At 38.0% G+C, this 17,958-nt stretch overlaps 1 protein-coding gene across 4 annotated transcripts in view; it reads right to left on the bottom strand.

Moving 5' to 3' along the window:
* Nucleotides 1-17,958, bottom strand: part of SULF1 (sulfatase 1) — a 100,380-nt gene that overhangs the window by 71,124 nt on the left and 11,298 nt on the right. The window contains exon 1 of one of the 4 annotated variants that reach the window (XM_061995693.1): nucleotides 7,886-7,904. The exons of the other annotated variants lie outside the window; for them this stretch is intronic. The gene's annotated coding sequence lies outside the window, so the exon portion shown is untranslated. Of the gene's footprint in view, nucleotides 1-7,885; nucleotides 7,905-17,958 lie in introns of those variants that run through there. 4 annotated transcript variants of the gene reach the window in all.

The raw sequence follows: 17,958 nt of genomic DNA, 5'->3' as shown, positions 1-17,958 counted from the left end.
TGTATGTTAATGGATAGAGCACTTATATTCCTAGAAGCGGATCTCAGATGTACTTGTAGCTATAACATGGCTCACAAACACCACAGGAATTTACATAGGTGCCATCGTCTGGCTAGCCAGGAGAGTCAGGCACTTGCTGCAAGTGCTTTTGAAAAACTTTATTATGCTACAGTGCAGAAAGTGAACTTACTCCTGGCATCAGTACTTTATGTGCTTATATGTATGGGGATTGTGCTTATATCTTATATGCATGTAGATCCACTACAGATTGTGTATGATATCTGTTGACTTTCACTACCAGCTCTGAAGATTAAGCCTAATAAATTCTCCCCCAACTACTTTCCCCCCCCCCGCCCCTTTTAGTATTCCCTTAATATTAAAATGACTTTTAAGACCTTCCTTACTAGGTTGCTTCTCTTTGTCAAGCAGCTTTTCCAGTCCTGGCACAGTACCAATTTTACCTTCATTGATATGTAAGTAAAAGCTCCTTGATAGACCAAGAAATGTGGTTTTAAATAAGCTCCTCCCTGAAAAATCTGTACTATAGAGAAACCAGCTTACTAATAATAGTAAACAGAGAGTCAGATGAAACAAAATAATCTGTTAAAAAGACCAGATGCTTCATATTCTTTTCTATAAAGACTAGTCAGTGAGGAAATTGCACTGACCAGGCACTGCTGAGAAGCACGTCACCCTTCCTATCTAAGTTATTTTAATCACCTTTGCAATCAGGAGGCCTCTGTTGTTCCCCAAGCTATGTTACCTGGGAGGCACAAGGTATAGTCCCAGCCCAGGAATATAGAGATCATGTTTCTGCTACCACAATAATCCTTCCAGTCCCCTTGCCTCCTGTCACCTTACTACCCCACATTCCCCACTCAAGCACACACTTATGTGGGGGAGATTCCCTCTGTGACTTGCAGCTGACTCACCATGGGGAAACTCAGAAAGTCACCTCTTCATGGTCATGTCCTACCAGGCGGAAAAAGTTTTGCATGGGAATGGCAGCAAATATGAGTAAGGAATATGACTGATAGATTTTAGTGCTAATTCAAGTGTCAAAGTCCTCACTTAGACCCTGATACGTGTGTTCTGCTGTGCAAAATAAATATGTCTGCTGGATTCAATGAGACTGCTTATCTCCTTGAAACAACCTCTGTTAGCTCTTCAATAAATCCCTGGTGCAAGGATGCTTTAAGATCTTTGCTGAATATTTTTTAAAAAAAGCTAACCATCAGTGGCACATGAGGAAAGATCAAAATGCACAAAGAATCTGGATACTAAATTTCATCTGAGAATCAGTACTCCTATCAAAAAATCCCCCAAATTAGAGTCACATTGCCTGTTCAAGGACAGAATATACCATATGCTGCATATCTGTCTAAGGAATATCAATTCTCTCAATCTAAATTCTGGAAATCTGTTCTCAAGGAGCTATTTGAAAATAATCTTTAGTCTGAGATCTAAGAGACTCAAGAATGATTTATTGAAATTATTCTGTGAATAACTTTATCTCAGAAAACATTTTGAAAAGGTAACATATAAATGCACCTTAATTTTTCAAGTGAAAATGTCTGCAGAGAAACTTTCTCTTTCAAGTGCATATGCAGCTACTTTCAATTTCACAGTCCTGGCTTCTGTAGATGACAGAACAGCTTTAAGGTATGGAAAATGAAGCTGAATACATTCAAGCACACATATTTTTATTTCCAATGGACTTATTATTAAGCAAAGCTCCTATTTATCAATAAGGATTATTTTATATGATCTTTATAAATGATCTGTCTTAATAGACGGTTAATTATAAGCCTACTCATGACCCCATACAGCACATACTGAATTATCTTCTTTAGCAGCGATGGAGAAGGCAGTCCACCTTATGCACCAGCATACGACTGTGCATTATGCACAGAGAGGGAAGGCAGGAATTAAATTTGGTAATCATTAGGTAGAAGCTTCTGAATAATGCAGAATGGATCAAGAATGGAAAGTCCAGGGTGCATTGGAAATCACTTCCAGATAATGAAGAAGAGATAGAAAGGCAAAGGAGAGGACTGTAGTGCTTTTCATATAGGAAGGAATCGGAAAGGCAACCTTGTTTACAGTGATTATTGTGGGGAAAGTATCAATGCTTGCTTTACTGGATGTTTCTTTTTCCCAACTGTAGGTGAGATGTTCTTATATGAAAGGTGTTTCATGAACTGTGTCAATGACCCAATTGAGGATCGTGTAGACCAACATATAGAGAATCCACTTCTTTGTCCTTTGCAGCCTTAGCTGTGAGGTCAGACCAGGATGCTCCAGGCTTTACCAAGTCAAGCCTTGAAAACTCCCAAAGACGGACACTGCCCAAATGCTCTAGGGCGCTGTTTCACTGCTTGATGGTCCTGAGGATGAAATTTGTTTTGCCTTATATCCAGTATGAACCTTTTTTGTTTCAATTTAGGTCCATTCCGTCTTGTCCTCCTGTCATGCATGACTGTCAATAACGGGGCTCTGTCTTTTCAGTAACCACCCTGTAAGCACTGGGGGCTGTGGTTAGGTTGAGGCTGTCTCTGTTCCATGCTGGACACCTCAGTTCCTACAGCCTCTTCGAGCAGCAAAAGGGTTCCAGTTGCTAACTATCTTGATGGCCATCTGCTGAATTCAGCTCAGTTTACAGATATCTTGCTCATATTCAGGACCCAGAACTGTTAGGTGCTAACCTGTACTGAGTAAAATACATTTTAATATTTGTTTAAAGAGGTATTGCTGTTGTTTAAGGGGCAAGTGCACTGAACTAAGTGAAATAAAACTTGTGCCGTTTCACTTGTGAAGGAAATGAATCAGTAAAGAATTAAAATCGTCTTTTGAATTGAGAGGTTTGACAATTATTTCAATAGTTATTGCTTCAGCACTAATGAAAATTAATTTGGACATCATTTGGTGTTTTTTTTGTTAATAAACTGGAGTGATTAAAGCAATCAGGATTTAGAAAATAAGTGCAACTTTATATACAAGAAAAGAGAGATTTGAAATCATCTCTGTCCCAGGTCCCATGTAAATGTAAAGAGCACATCTGGAATGAAACAAATGATTTGACTGGTTTCTGATGAGCTGGGTGGTGTAAATGTTTCACACTAACCACATTGCACACACATAATATAGGAGCTAATTCATCCACCATGAATACATCTCTGTGTACCTTGTCGTATAAAATAAACAAGCAAAAAAGAGTAATTTATCAAGAGTTAAACGAATATTTTTCCAGAGGGACCTCTTCTATCCCATATGGCAGATTTTAAAGTCCAAATGCAGGCAGTTTAAATGTTACATCCTCTGTCTCGCTATGTGAAACAGTTATTGGTTTAAAATATGGAATTTGAAATTTTTAGTACTGTCAACAAGTTCCAATTGTTCCTGAAAATATTGAGATTGCTTATTAGTTTTTTAGAAGAATGCAAAACTCTAAATACAGGGCTGCAGACAGTGAATAATAATAATTTTCCAAAGCCTCTATTTACAATGGCATTGCATTTGTAAAATGTGTTTATTTCTAGATTTAAGAATTTTGACAGAAGGTTTATGACCACAAAAAAGCATTTTTATAGAAAAAGTCTCCTGGAAAAAAGGCTAATAATAACCAGGCCTGTATGTTCTGAATAATATGTATTAATACCTTAAAATCTGTAAAAAACAAAATTATTCTTGAAGATACCACTATGATCTACTAACATCACAATGATTAATGTATTTCCCAGAGATTTTCTATACTAGGAGTGAAGTTATTAACTTGCATTTATTCCCACAGAATCTTTCCCATTACTCATGTAGGCAGCTCTGATCATAAGATCTTAGTAATAGATCATTGATACTCATTGATACTGAGGGTCACAGGTTTTTTACACCAATACAGACTCTAGATAACTTCCCTTCAAAATGAGAGGTACTTTTTGTGCCTTACAGTGGTAAGCAAATACATCTTGGAGAGAAGATTGAAAAAATCCACAAGGATGTTCATGGTATATCCTCCTCCTGTTGTCTGCCCAAACAATTTACTTTATGGCAGATGAACTCAAGACTGAACATTAAAAGAAAAACTTCCAGACTGAAGATGCTCTGTTATTTGTGTGTAATGTCCTGATGCATATCTGGAGACCGTAACTGTATATTACAAAAACCTCCCATGAACATTGAAAAAATCACTTAACTGTGGTCGTGGTGTTAAAGGGAGAGGCAATGCAAAAGACTTCCAAGCTACAGAAAGGAGGATACTCTGAAAATACAACATTTTCCTATTCACTTTTATAATGGGCCTTTATAAAATTCCTAACTATTCTTAGCATCTTTAAAAGCAGAGTGATTTCAAGAAAAAGATCAACCCTAAATCCCCTCCCCAGACCTGCAGGACAGGGATCACAGCATCCAGACAGCAAATAGCATAATGTGCTTCTCAGTTGTCTGCTCAGCTTACCCCAGCTTGTTGCTTTTCCATTTTACTGGAAACTCCTAGAAAATTACCTCTTTCCTAGCTGGCAAAGTATCTTTATATTATAGACACATTAAAATCTGGACAAAAATATACCAAACATTTCAGGATATAAAGAAAGTGAAAGGATCTGAAATGAAAAATGCATTATGCTAAAGTATTGTATGACACCGGATTATGTTTCCATTATCTCCTACGTTTAAAGCTCTGTTGATCCCTGGTCAGAGGCATTTATCCTAACATTGCAACTATTTGTAAAACTCTTATACACTTCTTTGCATGATTTTCTCTCTCAAAACTATGCCTTCATTATAATATTGAATTACATATTTGTTTTTTTCACAGAACGGTGCTGGGAAAAAGATATAGTGAAATGTCTGAGCGCAGACATGTGTTTCCTACGTTTGCTAATGTAATTTTTATGTAACTGCAAATGGAATCCTCCTGGGTCAAGTAACACCTAGAACCACATTTTCAAGACATGGTGCGGGCCCTGTGGGACATGGCCAGGAATGGCTGGGCAGAGTCTGGCAGCCTGTCCTGTCCCACCCCCCAGGTAGTAGCAGGCTCGCGGGGCAGTGGGAAGGGGCTTGTGGCAGGGAGCACCAGCCCCAGGCGTTGAGTACATCTGTGAGGATGGTGACAAGCTCAGGCTGGGCTGGCCCATGGGCCCATGGCCTGGCAGCCACCAGTGTAGCCCAGGGGGATGTGGTGTAAGCATGTGGGAGAAAGTCCCGAGAGATTGGAATGGGGTCCTGGGCTGTGGGCAAAGAATTGAAGGGCTCAGGGGGTGGGAACGGGCAGGCAGGGCCAGCAGTGCTTCATGGCCATAATATATATGGGCAGCAACAGCATCAGCTTTAAATGACTGAAAAAGTATCTGTCCAGCTGAATGAGAATCAAACCCCATTATGTATAACTGCAGAATAGCTGCCCAAAAAAGTTGCAATGGATAAGTACATTTCACCAGGAAATTGCCACGGATTGTCCCATAGAATTGGCTATTCTGTGGGAAAGAGTGTAAACAACAACAAGCAAACAAAAATTGTGAACGTGAATTGTGAATTGTAAGGTAGAATTGGGCACGTCACAAATCATCACCTTTATAAGTATGATAAAAAGGGGTCCGTGTATTATAAATTATCCTTTCTTCTATGGTTTAACATTCAGTTCAGCAGTCTATACAAATTATGTATCAGCTGTTAACAACCACACGATACACGTTTTAGCTTACAGGTGAGGACATGGTGAGAAGGCAATTTTAGGAATTCAATAACCATAACCAAGTAGCAAAGAGCTTTTCCTAATACATTTTCTCTTTTAGCATGAAATTGCTTAAAACCAAGGCAGCTGATTGACTAGTGTGAATCACAATGCTGTAGACATACTAGACAGTGCTATGAATGTAACCAATTATCATCCAATACCTGCCTAAAGCTTATGGCTGAAAAAGTACTCCTTATGCCATATGTTATTTAAATATCCTCTTGAATAGGGAATTTGGACAAATTTTTAGTGTGTCATGCTCTGTTTGCAAGTGATGTGTTTAGGGATATGGTTTAGCAGTGGATTTGGCAGTGCTAGTTCAATGGTTCGACTTTATGACCTGAAAGGTTTTTTCCATGATTCTATGATTCTATATGTTGGATATAATATTTTTGGTATTTTTTCACGTTTTCTTACATAATGCCTTTCATATAAGTTCCTTGATTCACTGTGTAAAGAATTAGCTAATTGATTATCACTGGTATCAATGAAATAGCATTGAAACTAAAACAGATCAAAGGATCCTACTGCTCAGTCCAGATTAAGTCCTAGACTTGATAGTCAGATGAAAAACCTTAACTTTTCAATTAAAAAAGAAATTTCAATACAAGTTCATGTTATAGAAAGAAAAAACAAACACTGTAATGCTGTTGTTTTCATTGCAGTGTGAAATGCAAAAATCTGATTCCTTGAAAGCTAAACTGTCACTCTCTGTCCAGCTTTATCTTTAATGAAAGACACAGTACAGATCATACATCTCTGTGATATTAAATGACAATATTTTTAAGTACAAGGCTTCCCTTAGAATCTGATAATGTTACTACTGAGGATGTTTGCCAGAAGAACTTTCCAAAGCTAACATCATTTTGTAATTCCTTATGGATGATGACATGTCAAGCTAGACTGGACCATGAACTTGGATTCTTAATGATCATCCAGGTAAGCCTCTTTGGTGATGTATGTCTGACTTGTTTCCATTCATCAGTCTTGCATTTCAGTTAAGACTCCTTTACACTTAATTAATCTCTTTACTTTTAGATTGATCTTTCAGAAATTATTAAGAGAAATGATAAGCCATATTTAGGCCAATGTTCAAAGTAAAACCATGGTTTCATTTACTGCTCTATACCTCAGGAATAAAAGTCAGACCATATTCCTTCAGTAATGTATGGTGTGTATTACCTTAGGAGCTAAGTAAAGGAACTGGAAGAGATTTACAGATATTTACTTATTTACTAATGCAAAATTTTCAGATGGGTTCATGTTACAGTCCTTGTCTGTTTTACATTCTCTGACATATATAAATAGGCAACTGTCAGACATTCTACATTTAAATGCTCCACAACATCATACCCTTTCTATCTTTGAAGACAGAGGGTATCTAAATGCATCATATGCAGGGCATTTGGACTTCAGTAATGACAATACCAGTGAGGACTAAAATATGTCATGTTACTTGCTGCTCTGTTGTGGACTACCACAGCAGATACATCATCTGTTAACTGGGCATGCCAATCACTGCAGCAAGCACAGCAAATCTTGAACAATTGTAAGTTAGCACAGTTGTGTCAGTAGATAAACTTGTTCATCCCATGGTCAGGCTATTGTTATGATCCTGATGCTTTGTTCACAGGTTCCTAGACAATGTACTCTCAGAGAAAGAAAAGTCCTCACAGCATGCTTGTGCCTCAAGAAACAGCATTTGCTGGCATTTGAACAGTAGTCACCATCTGTTGATGTTTTGGTTCATTACTAGCACAGACAAAGGTAAGATGTTGTCCTCTATCTACCATAGCTAGAATTGTTTTTGAATCAATCTAACACTATCAACTGACACCTGTATCTAATTTTTGCTCACACACCTTTCCCCTATCCTTGCAGCAGGAAAGGAGCTTAAAATGACTGTCAGCATAGAAGCAAAAGTCCTTGCTGGAAAGGAAGACTTATGGCAGATGGAAGGAACCAGAAACTGCTATTCTGGTGAAAATGTTTGGTAAGTGTATTTTTCCAGGTCCTTTCTATACATGTCACATACTGAAATTTCAATAAAAGGGAATCTTTATAGTCTACTAATCAAAGTTTTCTCTACCTCCCCACCCAACTATTACTGCTGTTGTTAATTGTACTGACAATGAAGTATCTCAGTCTTACTTCTGGGAATTATTCTGTTTCCTGCAATAACCAGTGGTTACGATCGACATATTATTCTTATTAACTGTTCTTCTTAACATATTACTGTTATTAGCCATCCTCTAGGAAAGGACATTGACAGTTGAGAATAGAATACAGCTGTTAATAAGCATTCAATCTTCTTTATTTGGAAATGTTTCCTGAATTCTGTAGTATTTCTCTGATGCTCTGTGGTTACGCATTCAGTAGATATTTCTTGCTTCTTCCTTTCCCTTCAAGAAAATCACATAATAATGTAAGCACATCAAAGCTGTTGGCTATAAGGAATTAGCAAGTGATCACCCTGTGGAGGGTCTCTCAGTCTATGACTACTACTACTAAGTATCAGAGTTTCCTCAATGTCTAATTGCTTACTCCCTTTCTCAGCAGGTTTTTCTTTACTTAATCATCAGTAAAATAACCCATGTAAATCACAAAAGAGTCTAGTTGTTTGATCGTTCCCTTTCTTTGTATTAGTTCTTTGATATTTAACCTCCTACTTCAGCCAGTTTTACAAGGATGTTTTCTAAAGAAACAGTATGTTTCATTTGATGCTATATTAATCATTTGAAGAGAACATGTATGTGGCTAGGTTGGCAGTAAGTGTATGCATACGAAAGCAAGCCCAGTTGTGGGCCACAACGAGTTTCTTCTGCAACAGACCAAGAGCCCTGAACCTTTATTGACCTAGGGAGCAGGTCAGATATGATGGCTGCTATAACAGAGACATTTCTTGAATACAAAAATGCCTTTGCAGTCACACTAGCTAATCAGTCTGAAAATCTCAATTTTATTTGGCTTTAAAATATTTCAAGCACAATACAGCTGACATGCTGGAAGAAAGGCTAATACTTAAATCTTTTCCAAACCATGATAGACATGCAAATTAACAAGTGACTGGAGATGATAAGCCTTTTGGTAAACTCTGTCTTTTCACCTGGTAACTAAAGTAACAGCTAACTCCAGAAGAAAGTAACTTAACCAGATAAATAAAGCACTTGTGTGTCTACTGCAAAACAAAGGAAAAAGTCTTTGCTTCTGAGAGAGCAAGTGAATTGCATGCTAACTGTAGCACTTTTACCTGTTATTTTTTTATGATCAAGCAGATGGTGGTGAACTGAATGCAAGAGGATGCTGAGAAGTAGTAACTTAGGATACACCTGGATTTAGGTAGAGAGTAAAAATTTTCATGTGGCTTACAACAAAAGAAAGATAATGCTTTCACTTTTCTCCTGTCCTGTGACACCTCACCCATCCTGACCTGAAGATGTTAACTTATAAGGCCACAATCATGGAAAATTAATACTCGTACATATATGTACTTGTTAATACTGGAAGTAAATCTTAGTATTTAAAAAAACATTTAAAATAACATTTTATATGACAACTGTAAAAGATGGGAAACCTAACAGAATGACTATTCTTTTCAACAATAGGATAAGGTCTTGCCCATGGAGATACACGACACTATAAAACTGCTCAGAGATTAAGATGTGTAAGTTATGTGACAAATATTATAGGGATCTTGCTTTCTATCCTGCTTCACAGGATGAAAAGGAATGTTCAACTGCTTGGCTCCTGCTGGTTTTGAATGAAAATCCGAAGCTTCATTAATATTTATCCCTTTTTCTCCTAACCCTACTATATATGCTCTCTTTTGGAGTTCCAGGATAACCAGCAATTATCACATTAAGGGTCATCAGTCCACCAAGGGAAACTTCAATCCTTAACTGGTGGAGAATTGCTGCAGCTTTTGCAAACAACTCAGATCAGGCAAGCGTTTTACCTCCTCTCTTATCTCCGGTGACTCTTTTTAGTTTGATTTAATCAGTTTACAAGACCTTAGTTTTCCTGCAATGCCATACACTATCCTAGGCATCAAAAAGATTTTTATACTGCTGTTGTATTTATACAGAGGGAACAAAAGAATAACAATTATTTAGCCATGCTGCACAATAGGTCCAGTCTGAAATAGTCTGAAGTCTGCTTAAATTTCCCAAAAGATCTTTTTGTTGAGCTCCATTCTGAAGTTATTGGCAGCACTCTCACTTAGTTCAACAGTATCAGTAGCTTTACGGAAAGAAGGTAGTCTGCACAGATGAAAATGACAGAGATGTTCAAGTTACCAAAGAGCGAGTCATTTGAAAAATGAAGAGGCTCTACTGCTGCCAACGGCAAGCATTGAATAAAAAAGGTATGACTTGAGCCTCCAAGATTAATCAAGAAACTGTTTTCAAAATTTAAAAAAAAATTAAAAGAATAAAAAAAAAAATGCTGTGTTCACGTGGCTTATCTTTTGGCTTCTTAGCCTGTATGGTTGTACAGTTTGAAAGTTTTTTTGGCGATCTTAAGTCCTAAAGAATATTTTTTTTTTTCATCTAAACGAGAGACAAATTTTCCTAGACTCTTATGATGCCAAAAACGAGATGTCCGATAAAGCAGTAAGAGTTGGCAATACTAAGCAAATGTTTTCTTAAAGGTTGAAGAAGACAGAATTCTGTTGACATGCAATGGGAAGTGCACCACAGTCATCTGTGTTTCCAGCCTCACTGGAGAATGGATGACCAAGCATTATTAATTCTGAGTATTTTTTTTTTTGGTTTTTGTATCTTTGCACAATGGATTGATTTAGGCATATTAAGAATCTTGATGCTGATCAAAACATGACTTAAGTGTCATGTAACCTGCCTAAACTGGCAGGCTACCTCCACTAAAACAAAGTATCATTCAGTCCTTAAAAAAAAAATCATTAAAATCAATAAATTTGGCAGAACTGTCAGGGAATGCTGCTCACACTTCGTCTGAAGTATCATTTCTTTCTGACTGCTATTTCTGGCTCTGATCCTTTGCACAATTCGTATGGCCAAGTCCCATTAAATAAAAGTCTTTCATACTTTACATGTGAAGCTGTGCAAGGGATTTGCCTTCACAATATTGTAAAGCAAACCCACATAATTTTATCCAATTTACTGCTTTAATGTAATTAGTTAATAGATTTGATTTAATAAATCAATCCATGCTTCCCAGTGCCTCCTTCAAAGATAAAAAGTATGAAGGAACAATCCTATGTACTGAGCCAAGACATTTCTCTGTTTCTGAAGTATGGTTTTCTTTCTGATAAAATTACAAACTTGGAATTCTCTGTTTCTTATCTTTACAATAAATTAAGCTCACATCTGTAAGGGTGGAGACTCATCTAAGAAGCTGCAGAACCATATGAAGATCAAATTTCAGACCTTCCCTGCAGTTCTCCTTACCAAGAGACAAGCTGGTGTGTCCCTACTGCACAGGAGTCCTCACCATGCACTGTATCTTGTAAACATTTTGGTGAGGATTCTGTTCTTACACTCACTTTGATTGGGCAGAAGGGGAAAAAAGGAAGATGGGCAGAAGAGTTGTTTCTTCTCCCAGACAAGAGGAAGGCTTGCTATTGTCTTACTGTGTGCTGGCAAGGTTGGGAACTTGTCATTGCTACAGCTCTTTATCATGTTTTTCTTTATCCTTAATTTTCTTAGAAACACTGCTAATGCAGGGCTTCTTGTACAGTTGATTTGCTTAAGGCACATAGAGTAATGCATTTTTACTGGGCTTTCATATTACTGCACCTACTCCTTGAGTGTTCAAGAGTTCAGGGTGTTTGGCCTAGCAAAGTAAACTGAAGAATCAACTAGGAGCATTTTTGTATAGGAACAGACTTTGTTAAAAAGAGACTTGAACTGTTAAACAATTGGCTTGTTCAAATAGCTACAGTGACTTAACATTTGAGCTGGACTTCAGAACATGAAAATTCTCACAGCAAAATACAGTGTGCTGAGGAATTTCGCCTATGAATGTGGTATGAATTAACTGAATCACCTCCTGAAAAAGAGATGTTTCTTTGCTTTTCAACTGAGCATGTTAAATAGAGGAAATGGTATAGTATAGCAAGCAAGATGCCATCTGAGCACTGAAATTTTACTATTTTGTTAGGATTAGTACATTTGGCCACATTGATATTATTAGCTCCTTCATTCCTAGTTACTGCTCTGTTTTCAGCCTTGTTATTTTGTTACAATTCAATTAGATTTCACATGCACAGCAGAAAGCAGCCATAGAAGCAGCTGAAATAGTTTCATGCAGGTGCTCTCAAAGTCCACTCAGGTGAGCTGAAAGATGAGGTGTTGAAGCATGTTCAGAGATAGGCAACAGAACTGGTGAAGGGTCGAGAGAACAAGTCTTATGAGGAGCAGCTGAGGAGGCTGGGGATGTTTAGCCTAGAGGAGGCTGAGAGGAGATATGATTACTCTCTACAAGCCTCTGAAAGGGCAGTTGTAGTGAGGTGGGAGTCGATCTCTGTAGTAATAAATGACAGGACAAGAGGAAATGAGCTCAAGCAGCACTGGGGGAGGTTTAGATGGGACATTAGGAAGAACTTTTTCATTGAGAGAGTGGTTAAGTATTGGAACAGGCTGTCCAGGGAGGTGGTGGAACCACCATCCTGGAGGTATTCAAAAGATGCACAGATATGCTGCTGAGGTACATGGTTTAGTTTAGTGATGAGCCTGGCAGTTTGAGGGTAGCGGTTGGACTCGATCTTAAAAGATATTTTCCAACCATTGTGATTTTGTGATTTGAGCTCCCTGACTAGGCAATTGTTGGTAGCAAAGGATGTATCGCAGGTCTACCACGTGAAGCCAATAGACTGCATTGCCTTTAAATTAGATCCTAGGTAAAAATAGCAGCAGAGATCACAAACACATTTTTTAAAGCTTTCTGTTATAAAAACAGGGATGTCATTCCTCTGGGATAAAACCCCACTATGATATCAAAATCTTTGTCCCATCAACGCTCAGCTACAATACAATAGCATGGGTGGCTAGGAACTGTAAGAAACACACTAAGGTTGTCAAGCTCCTACAGAACTTTCAACTCTAGGAGAGTTACAGGAGAGAAATTATGCACTAACAAAAGCTGCTCTGGTTAGCTGTTTCTGGGCTGTGTGATAAGCACTGATTTTCATCTACAAAGAAATGGTTCTGAGTATTGTACACACCAGATCTCCCCTTTTCCTGAATTACAGTTCTGCAATGGGGACACCTTGAAGACAGATTAGTTTATCTGATGGATACACTTCAAGTTTCTGAAGCTTTAGGGAAAGATGAAAGTTTATGAAACAAAAAATAGTGTGCTTGGGGCACAGAGACTTCTGCAGTCTGGGCTGTCTTTTTTCCAGCAGGCTGAAGAAATTCAGTTGAAGAATACAGTATCTGGATTACACCATGAGAAGGGCAGAGTTTGTACAAAATACATCAGATTTTGCATTTTAATGGATTTATAGTATGTCTATAGGCTAGCACAATCACAGTAAGATAAAGTGCCCCCAAAGCTTCATGTGAAATACAATACTCTTAACTACTGCCCCGAAGCACAGCATATTGCAAGACTGCTGCTTATCTAAATACAAGGCTCTGACTAACTGATGATTAATTAGCTTAACTTACAGTTTCATAAAATTCACAACTTTGATAAGTAATTTTTAAAATTACTTAACTCATGTAGACAAATATGGGCATTATTGACATAATTCAAATAATCCAACACTTCTAGCAGAAAGGCTCAAAGAAATAAACACAAGCACACTGAAGTCTTAGTAAGTGTCCTTAATGAAGTTTTCTCTGTGGTCACAGGCAACAGATTTTTTTTGGCTCCATAGAGCTTTCAGAATCTGTTCCACATGGTATAACTTTGGTCTTTGTTTTGATAAGAAAAGATTAAGTGACTTGCTCAGGCAAATACCAAGACATGGTTGGAATTACCTGTATTTATGGGAGTTCTCAATGCATTTAACAGACATAAGTATCTTTCTCAGCTTAGGTAGTTTCTTATTTTTGCCACTATTTAAGTTAAATGTCTAGGAAGTTTTGATCAGAATCTTGTCTACAGTTACAATCTAGAAATATTTGCTGTATGTGATTTTTACCATCTGGATCAACAGGGTATATGCTGTCAAACATCAATCACAAATGGATCAGACTGTATTCTAATGATAAACAGGACCATCCTAATATAACTCTTTCAAATTGTGAGGCTTAATATTTGTTAGAAAAGTTTTGATGATAAGTTGCTATAGAAATGGAAAATATTTGCAGCCCATATTCATATTCAGGACAATGAAGATGTTTTTCTTGTTATATTTTCTCTAATTATGTTTCGGTTTTATCTATGGATCTTAATTTTCCATTGTCTAACAGCATGTTTGAGGTTTCTGGATTTCATTTATACACAAACTAACATTACAGTTTCTGAAGTTCCACTACTTGAAATATGACTTTTGAAAAGAAAATAAATTAATATATAGTCATAAAGAAGATGAGGGAATATCCCAAAAGTTTATTGTCCAGAATTTTCTGCTTTTAGCAAGGCAAAATCAAAGGCAGCTAAGAAAAACTTCATTTGAAAGTACCTCCGTCATATGGGAACACCATGCTACAACTTAAGCAATTTTCACAGCCATTGTAAACCACCATGATTTTAATAAACCTGAGGCTAGGCTTTCGAGACTACTGTAGAACACACATGACTCACTGTCATATGAAGAAAGTACATGTGTATGAATATGAAAGGATCAGTCCTGGAGTGCTGTTTTACACCACAGGCTTACAAGAGTGGCCCAGAACACAGTGCCAGTGTCAGTCTAGGGCTGACGTATTAGTGTTCTGATGCGAAGTACAGTTTAGAGATGAATACATATCCTTAAAATCAATCTCTTATTGACAACTTAAAAGCATCTATCGTACTAAGCCTAAGTAATCACTAAAACCTCCTCAATCTGTAGATATCCAGAGTGGGGTTTAGAACACAGGGACCGCTCTGACTGAACACAAGTCCATGCAAATCCTCCTGGGACTTCAGAAAGACATGGTAGTTAAAAAAAAAATGGACCTGTCTAAAATCTTGTGGCACTGTGCCTCCACTAATAAACCACAAACTCTTTTTCTAGAAAAACAGACTATGGTGCAGAAGCAGCTGCTTCACCGCCCCTCACCCTTTGTCACCTGCCAGCCTGAGAGTTGCCACCAATACCAGCTCCACTATGGGCTTGGCAGAGCAGCATTGAGCCCAAATTAATAAAGCCCAGCTGGATACAGGCTGACACCATCAAGAGCCTCTGTGTTTCCCAGGGAACCAGCTTATGGTGGAGCCAGATAAGATTCATATGGTCTTATTAACTACAGCTCTGTGTAATGCAAAAGCAGCTGTATTGATTATGCAGTTGAGATGCTCCTGGAAGCAACGTAGCCACATTCATGCAGCTCTGAGCTTCAGCTAATATCTGTGGCATGAATAATTTGCAAAATATGGTTATCAAGTGCTGACTGTATCCTGCTTCTGAATGGGTGCACAACCAACATATCCAGGCCGAGAAGAATTTAAAAGCTCTCAGCCTAAAAGAAATTCAAGCCCTTCTTTATTTCTAGGCTGTCAGCAACTTGTTTTGTAAAGAGAAACAAGATTGAATCTTATTGTTTAGAGTCAGATTCACCTTCATGCAACAGGATCAAGCACAGAAATCTGTGAATCACTTCAGGTCAGTATTTGGTGACTTGTCAGTGCTACTTAGGTCTTAGGCTGAGCCTCTCTCAAAGTATGAACATGCTTCTGAGGACTCCACCCTGCTTAGTGCTAAACAACTTCTGAAGGTGACGAATGCTCTTACTTTATGGTACTAATCTTTATTTGAAATTGTTCATGCTTTACAGGACTAGCTCTCTAACTTCTGGTTTTAATATTTTCACTGGAAATGTATAAGTGTAGTGGAATTATGTAAATCTTAACGGGAATTAGCATTACTAAATGCTTATTGAGCACCCTGAATATCTCAATTATGAGAATGATACTCTAAAGTTACTTGCCTTGTGAACACAGGCATTTATGTATCCCTCTTGTGATAGATAAATGCATACAAAAATAAGATACACACTGGGTTTTAATTACCCATGGGGCCACGTAACAGAATAGGCTGGAATTTATTCCTGTTAAAATCACTTTAGTTTCAATACAGTTATTGTGTTCACACAAAAATCTGCATCTACTTAAATAATTATACTGGGTAGGATTCACCTCCACAGTGTAGACACCTAGATTTAATTCTCAAAATGTTGGTGTCACTACATGAGGTAGATGTCTAAGCTCCCATGACAGTCAGAGGGATATCTAGTTTGTACGGTTAGTGGAACTTCAAAACTACTTGGCTGTCCAGGTGTAGGTCTCCAAGCCTCACTGGCTGTATTGAGTCAAATGATTTTGCTTATATTGGGAGACCAGATATTCACACAGTAACTCCTGCGTCTAGGTCTCTGAATCTCACCCAGCAGATGAGGTAATTGGTGTAATTTCTGAGTTATTGCCTAGCCCCTTTTACTGAAAATATATTGAAGAGCAAATATTTGAAAGAGTTTTAGGATATAATTAACTTACTGTGCATACATGGTCTAGAATCTCCCTGGAGATGCTCCTTTGAGTTGTACCTACATGTACAACTATTGTACAACTATAAAAGGTAGAGGGGGAGAGGATGACAGTGTTACACTGCAGAAGGTTTATTAAGTTTTCATGCTTTCCCAGCTTTTGTCTAAGGAGTCAACAATAACAACAAAACAAGGCTACAGATCATATTTATCTCTTTATCTATATCTACCTATAAGCACACACACAGATATATATGCATCATTTTCCTTTCTTATACATGAAACTCAGTACACTTATTTCCTCATAAAGGTAGAGGAAGCATGTTAGCATCCTATAATTTGCAGGTGGGAGGAAAAGCATAGACTTGTGCTCAGAAGCATGAATTGTAATCCTGAATTTTAACAATGCAAGTCAATATAGTTCTGTTGCCTTTGGAAGGGTGACACTAACACAAGACTTCACTTGCAATACTAAAAATATTCACTTACCCCTTTTCTTTATGCTTTAGGGAAGCTGTGCTTCAGTACTCAGTGCTACTATGAGGAAAAGCCTGGCACAATTTTTCCCTCTAATGCTTTTTTTGCTAAAAAAAAAGCCTAACATACCATTGTACTCAACAGTGCCCTGTTCCCCTTCCTCTTCTCAGCTCTGCTAAGCAAGCTAAGGAAGCTGTCCAGACCACAAATTTTGCTGTGAAGAGCTTGGGGGCACACTATATTGCATTTTCAGACCACATTTAGTCTCATCTTCCATCTGCCATTTTTACATCTTCCACAGCTTTCTACAAAGATAAAAAAGCCAACTGTCGAGAGAATATAAAGGAAAAGGTTCAGAGAAGTGTTTAAAGTTACGGAAACTTTGATAAAGAAAAATGTGATGAGAGGAAATGGCACAGATGGCACAGATGTGAGAAAGGCATGTCCACACATGTCTGTGCTGATTAAACTAATCAGGTACAGATAAACCCCTGCATGGACACTTCTGGGAACTGTGACAAACAGCCAAACAAATGACCAATCTCTAAATGTGCTTGAGTCACTATAGTATGAACCAATGTGTTTTTCAGCAAGCATGCAACAAATCACATCAGTGCCCTTTCAGAGAAACTTAAGAGCTTAACTTCAGAAAAGCAATTAAAATAATCCATACCTATCATTCTGTACAGCTAAAGATACCTAAAGTTCCTTAGAGACCTAATGCTAGGCTTCTGGATCTGCTCAGTTGTCATCCTGTCTTTGTTGCACTAATTGCATAAGATCCTGACTTTCAGCTAGAGTTGTTTGAGGGATGCAAAACAGGCATAAGTCTCGAAAAGAGCCCAATTCGTGAGGCACACATTGGTCATGGGAAATCCCTGGGATGTTGGGGATGCACCAGAAAACTGGAAGTCTGGAATTCAAGCTCTGCTCCTCAAGATGATGTCTAGAGCTCTAGCTTCAGGACCAGGAGAGTTCCTTTGTCATTAGTCAATAATGACAAAAGGTTGCCTATCTCTCCTGGGAAAGCTGTTCCAGCCAAGACCTATAAGCTGGGGAAGAGAAGAAGTGGGGTTTGTTTCTGTAGGTTACATCACTAGATATAGGGACAAAGTGCTGGCATTCTTGCGA

Source organism: Colius striatus, chromosome 4, assembly GCF_028858725.1.
Source record: "Colius striatus isolate bColStr4 chromosome 4, bColStr4.1.hap1, whole genome shotgun sequence".
Taxonomy (NCBI): Eukaryota; Metazoa; Chordata; class Aves; order Coliiformes; family Coliidae; genus Colius; species Colius striatus.
Note: the sequence above shows the minus strand (reverse complement) of the source record. Positions and strands in the feature narration are given on the sequence as shown.